Source organism: Xenopus laevis, chromosome 3L, assembly GCF_017654675.1.
Source record: "Xenopus laevis strain J_2021 chromosome 3L, Xenopus_laevis_v10.1, whole genome shotgun sequence".
NCBI lineage: Eukaryota > Metazoa > Chordata > Amphibia > Anura > Pipidae > Xenopus > Xenopus laevis.
In genome coordinates this window covers 14713366-14720247 of record NC_054375.1, presented here as the reverse complement: position 1 = coordinate 14720247, position 6882 = coordinate 14713366, and positions in this window count along the sequence as shown.

Below are 6882 nucleotides of genomic sequence, written 5' to 3'. Positions count from 1 at the left end.
GGGATAGCAGGTATAGTAGGGAGAGATGGTGCCTGTAGTAGTAGTGGGATAATAGTCTCTCGGAGGAACTGTGACTGTGGGATAGCAGGTATAGTAGGGAGAGATGGTGCCTATGGTAACAGTGGATAATAGTCTCTGGGAAGGGACTGTGACTGTGGGATAGCAGGTATAGTAGGGAGAGATGGTGCCTATATAGTAACATTGGGATAATAGTCTCTGGGAAGGGAGTGTGACTGTGGCATAGCAGGTATAGTAGGGAGAGATTTTCTATATAAAATTAATAAAAACAAGTACTTGTTCATGTATTAGGACCACCTAAAATGAGTGAAATGCTAATAACAAGAAAGACTAATAAAGTTCAGATGTTGGTCGGGTGACAGCCGTGGGATAACCTTACTAGCGTGTAGCTCTGCTTTATTAGAGATGTTTGTTACTCTCAGTTCTGTCCCCAAACATTAAAGACTTGTTTTGGTTCCTCCCTGCTGGGTTCCTTGCTCCTTCATTGTCCCTTCCACCCCCTCCTTCCCTACTAGGGGGCAAGAAAGGGACAAGCAGCTGTGACCCTTCCAAATTGTTCCACCACATTCCTCCCATCAGAACTCTCAGCGAGTCTGTACTGGGGGATATTTAGCAGAAAATACACATTGTAGTACAGATTAGTTAATCCAACTGTTGCCTTACATAAAGTGATTCTTTATATTAAGTAACAAAATCATTGTTTCCTCAACCAAACTTTCACATTGAAGCAGAAAAACCTAACAATGAATATGGGTAGAAATACTGTATATACTGTACTTACTGTACCAGCCCAGAGGTGCAACAGTAATGATCCAGGACTTCATTCCCCAGCAGCTCCCCATCTTGGATCTTGTCAGGCATCTTTTTGTGTGTCAGTGGCTCTGCACATGCTCAGTGGGCTCTGGGCTGCTCTTGGGAAGCTAAGCTTAGGGGTTGTGGAAAATCATCAAGCAGAGAGTAAGGTTCATCTGCTATAGAAGCTGATAGAATGGCTAATTCTACGCCACTTTTCAATTGGTCTTCGTTATTTATTTTTTTTAGAGTTTGTGGTTTACTTGCCTTTTTTTCTACTGACGTTTTCCAGCTTTCAAAAATTCAAAAACGATAAGAAATAAATAATAAAAACCAATTATAACGTTTCATTGAATTGGACATTCCATAACATACTAAAAGTTACCTTAAAGGTAAACCACCCCTTTAACATATTCAAATGGTTCAACGGACCTCTGCCATTGACTTGTACATGAACTCGGCAGGTTTTGGCGAATATTCGAAATCAGGACTGTTTGCAGGGTCGAGACGTGATAAATCTCACATTTGAATTCAAATTCGAGTTGGATTTTTGAGATGTGACCACAAAAACAATTCGACTTTTTGAATTTACCATTGGAACCTTAATAAATCTGCCTCTAAATGATGTTCTTTGCTTGGTAAAATCAAGTGGAGTGACCGATTCAAGTAAATATTTCATTTTATTTTGGCAGAGTCAGCAGTATGGCAGCTCACGTTTATTTCGCTATTCTCATTCGGGGCTTGGGGTGTCTTTTGCCGCCCCCTGGCAATGTTTCAACTTAGGGAACGTTCTTTATCTTGTGTTATGAATGATACTGATATTATTTAGAGTCCCACCGGGACCATTGGCTTCCAGTCTAGCGGTACAGATGCTATGTAAGTCCATTGGGAGTGTTCTCCAGTTACGCTGGTTGCTATGCAGCGCTTGTCATGTTACCCAGCTCAGCCAGGGATTCTGACAGTTAGCTGTAAGCCCGTGGTGGAGTCTATATTAAGCAAGTAACTATACCTCTGCGGTATGTTTAAATACAGACCCTCGAGAGCCAATGGTGGGCTGTTTCAGCCATGACTAATGCACAAGAGTGAAACGCTATCTATATGTAGAAAGCCAGTTTCTTTGAACTGCTCCTGCCTGAGGTCACATGTTCAACCTTTGCTACAGTTGCAGATGGCCAAACCGTAGGGTTCCTTAAAGGGGTGGCTCACCTATGAGTTAACTTTTAAGGGTCAGGGCACACAGGCAGATTCGGGGAGATTAGGCGCCCGGCAACAAATCTCCTCTTCTTCGGGGCGACTAATCTTCCCGAACTGCCCTCCTCCCGTCGGCTAAATGAAAATCGCCTGCGGGATGGCACTCGGATCGATTCGTTTTCCAAAGTCGCCCGAAATTGCCTCACGAGGAAACTTTGGGCAACATCGGAAAACAAATCGCTCCACTGGCGATTTTCATTTTAGCCAACTAGAAGGCAGTTCGGAGAGATTAGTCGCCCCGAAGAAGAGATTTGTTGCTGGGCGCCTAACCTCCCCGAATCTGCCTGTGTGCCCTAACCCTAATATGTTATAGATTGGTCAATTCTAAGCAACTTTTCAATTGGTCTTCATTATTTATTTCTTATAGTTTTTTTTAATCATTTGCTTTTTCTTCTGACTCTTTCTTTCCAGGTTTCAAAAGGGAGTCGCTGACCCCATCTAAAAAAACAAACGCTAAGCAAGGCTACAAATGCATTGTTATTGCTAGTTTTTATTACACATCTTTCTATTTAGGACCTCTCCTATTCATATTCCAGTGTTTTGTTCAAATCAGTTCATGGTTGCTAGGTAATTGCGACCCTAGCAACTATACTGCTGAAACTGCAAACTGGAGAGCTGTTGAATAAAAAATCACAAATAGTAAAAAACGAAAACTAATTGCAAATTGTCTCGGATCCAGGATTCGGTTCGGGATTCTGCCTTTTTCAGCAGGATTCAGATTTGGCCGAATTAGGCCGCATAAGTCCTCACATCATCCTTAGCCATGGTACCTGGAGCACAGGTAAAAAAGTGCTCAAGTGAGGTGGTGGAACCTGCCTAATAAACTGCTATCATGACAGTGTAACTTTATATTACTGAAGCGTAAGCATCTCTTGACACTTCCCTGCTCAGTTTACTGGGACAGAAATTTATGTAGGGTATATGTCCCCTTTAAATGATATATTTTTTCTCCCCATTATCTTATATTTATCAACACTTAAAGCCCATGCTGGGGGCAGTTACAGATTTTCCAAGATCAGCAATAACTAAAAGGAACTGAAGTCCCTAAAGGGGTGGTTTACATTTCAGTTAACTATAGAATGGCTAATTCAAAGCACCTTTTCAATTGGTCTCCATTACGTTTTTTTTTTTTTTTTTTATAGTTTTTGAATTATTTGCCTTCCTCTTTCGACTCAGCTTTCAAATGGGGGGGTCACTGACCCCATCTAAAAAAAAACAAATACTCTATAAGGCTGCAAATGTATGCTATTGCTACTTTTTATTACTCATCTTTCTGTTCAGGCCTCTCCTATTCATATTCCAGTCTCTTATTCAAATTAATGCATGGTTGCTAGGGGAACTGCGACCCTAGAAACCAGATTGCAGAAACTGCAAACTGGAGAGCTGCTGAATAAAAAGCTAAATAAGTCAAAAACTAAAAATGAAAACCAATTGCAAATTGTCTCAGAATGCGACTCTCTACATCAGACTAAAAGTTTATTTAAAGGTGAAGAACCCCATTAATGGTAAATGAATAGCCGTGCCTAGCCATGCTTGGGCAACCAGTTGAAGCTGTATGTTATTTATTGCCAGATCTGCCGGGAATTCAGAGACGTCTCAGCAGAGATCTGGAACAGGCAGTTTGAGGCCAGAGGGACATCAGCTAGAGATTGGGCTGTTGTACAGGACTTCAGTCCCCCCCGCAGGCAGCTGGCAGGACACATCAAGCCCTTTCTGCCAACTCTGCTCAAACTGCAGTGCCCCCTAGGGCTAAGGACTGACATGGCAGCCTGCCAGAGAATAAACCCTTTACTTGCCTAATATATCATCATTTATAAAGGTTGGTTGTGCTAATGCCCTAAAGCTCACTGGCACTAACTAACTAACTAACTAACTAACTCACTAATAAGCAACAACTCTTGATAGGAGTAAAAATGACATTAAAGGAAAACTTGTCCAACCATAAAGCTGATCCCCACTGCGCACCCTAGTTGTCTAAAGGGGTAGTTCAGCTTTCAGTTCATTTTTAGTATGTTATAGAATGGCTAATTCTAAGTAATTTTTCAATTGGTCTTCAGGATTTTTTTTATCTCTTTTTATTATTTCTGTTTTTTGAGCAATTTAGATCAGCAGCTCTCCAGCAATATGGTTGCTGGGGTCCAAATTACCCTAGCAACCATGTTGCTAAAATTGCAAACTGGAGAGCTACTGAATATAAAGCTAAATAACTAAAAAAAAACACACAAATAAAAAATGAAAACCAATTGCAAATTGTCTCAGAATATAACTCTCTACATCAGGAGTCCCCATCTTTTTTATTTTTTTTACCCATGATCCACATTCAAATGTAAAAGGAGTTAGGGAGCAACACAATCATGAAATAAGTCCCTGGGGGTGCCAAATAAGGGCTGTGATTGGTTATTTGGTAGCGCTTATATGGACTGGCAGCCTACAGAAGGCTCTACTTGGCAGTATACTTCGTTTTTATGCAAATACATCTTATTTCCAAGCCTGGAATTCAAAAATAAGCACCTGCTTTAAGGACACTGATTTGGGGTAAGTGCTTATTTGTGCCCTGGGGACCCCTGGAACTATAGCAGGGTGACTGTTACCCCAATGTTTCTATATATATCTGTAACCTTGTTATGAGCTAAGGGGCCCAGTCTGAAGGTCAGTTAGGGGGAGATTTGGGGTGAGTGCTTATTTGTGCCCTGGGTACCCCTGGAACTATAGCAGGATGACTGTTACCCCAATGTTTCTATATATCTGTAACCTTGTTATGAGCTAAGGGGGTCCAGCCTGAAGGCCAGTTGGAGGGAGATTTGGGGTGAGTGCTTATTTGTGCCCTGGGTACCCCTGGAACTGTGGCAGGATTACTGTTACCCCAATGTTTTTATATATCTGTAATGTTGCTATGAGCTAAGGGGGCCCAGCCTGAAGGTCAGTTAGGGGGAGATTTGGGGTGAGTGCTTATTTGTGCCCTGGGTACCCCTGGAACTATAGCAGGATGACTGTTACCCCAATGTTTCTATATATCTGTAACCTTGTTATGAGCTAAGGGGTGTCCAGCCTGAAGGCCAGTTGGAGGGAGATTTGGGGTGAGTGCTTATTTGTACCCTGGGTACCCCTGGAACTATGGCAGGATTACTGTTACCCCAATATTTTTATATATCTGTAATGTTGTTATGAGCTAAGGGGGCCCAGCCTGAAGGTCAGTTAGGGGAGATTTGGGGTGAGTGCTTATTTGTGCCCTGGGTACCCCTGGAACTATGGCAGGATTACTGTTACCCCAATGTTTTTATATATCTGTAATGTTGTTATGAGCTAAGGGGGCCCAGCCTGAAGGTCAGTTAGGGGGAGATTTGGGGTGAGTGCTTATTTCTGCCCTGGGTACCCCTGGAACTATAGCAGGATGACTGTTACCCCAATGTTTCTTTATATCTGTAACCTTGTTATGAGCTAAGGGGGTCCAGCCTGAAGGTCAGTTGGAGGGAGATTTGGGGAAAGTGCTTATTTGTGCCCTGGGTACCCCTAGAACTATAGCAGGGTGACTGTTACCCCAATGTTTCTATATATCTGTAACCTTGTTATGAGCTAAGGGGGCCCAGCCTGAAGATCAATTAGGGGAAGATTTGGGGTGAGAGCTTATTTGTGCCCTGGGTACCCCTGGAACTATAGCAGGGTGACTGTTACCCCAATGTTTCTATATATCTGTAACCTTGTTATGAGCTAAGGGGGCCCAGCCTGAAGGCCAGTTTGGGGGGAGATTTGGGGTGAGTGTTTATTTGTGCCCTGGGTACCCCTGGAACTATAGCAGGGTGACTGTTACCCCAAGTGTCATTGAGACAACCAGTAGCAATTCAAATTCTACTGTGCTGTACCCCTTAAATACATGGCAGTGGAATACAAAATATTTCAAATTAAGGGCAACGACATATGGCGCTACTTGTCGACAGTGGTTTCTCGCAGCTAAAAAACGCCAGAAAATTTCCTGCCATAGTCAATACTGAGAATTGCTTTTGTATGCATTTTTGTAACCGCGACATATCAGAAGTTGCAAGTATCATTATTGACCAAACAGGTCAGTAGTTTGCCAACTCAGCATGACAAGCCGGACAGCTTAATGGGATGATCAGTTTTTAAAACAACCTTATCAGCCTAATTCCAACTTTTTGGAAACCTTTAAGGGCAGAGACAGACAAGAAGATTCGGGGAGATTAGTCACCCGGTGACAAATCGCCTCTTTTTCGGGCGACTAATCTCACCGAACTGGCTATTTAGATTCTAGCCAGTGGGGAGGCAGCTTCGGGAGATAAGTGGCCCAAAGAAGACCAGGTGACTAAATCTCCCAAATCTTCTCGTCTGTCTCTACCCTAATAGGTCTGCGCTTGCCCATGTGACCCAATTTCTGCAATATCTTGGCATCCTACACATATTCTGCCATCTGGCATCACTTCCAGAGGTAAAGCACAACCACCTACACCCAGCAGATTGACACCGGAGAATAATGATCCTTATATATGTCATATACTTCTATGTTCAGCTAATTTCCAGTAAGGGAGATCATATCTGTAATTCAGGGTTTTAGGGAGCGGTGGCCAAAGTTCAGTCTATAAATGTGCTGCACGAGGCTGAGAGATGTAAAGGCTGGAAGGTCAACAGCTTCAATCCGGCCCTCAGCCAACAATTTGCAATTGGTCTTCACTGCCAGTCATATTTTAATTCACTTTATGTTCAGCAGCTCTTCAATTCAGAACTTCAACAGCAACCTGGTTGCTAGTGTCGTATTGACCCTAGCAAACAAGTAGTGGTGCGAACGAGTGGCTAGAAGATGAATAAGAG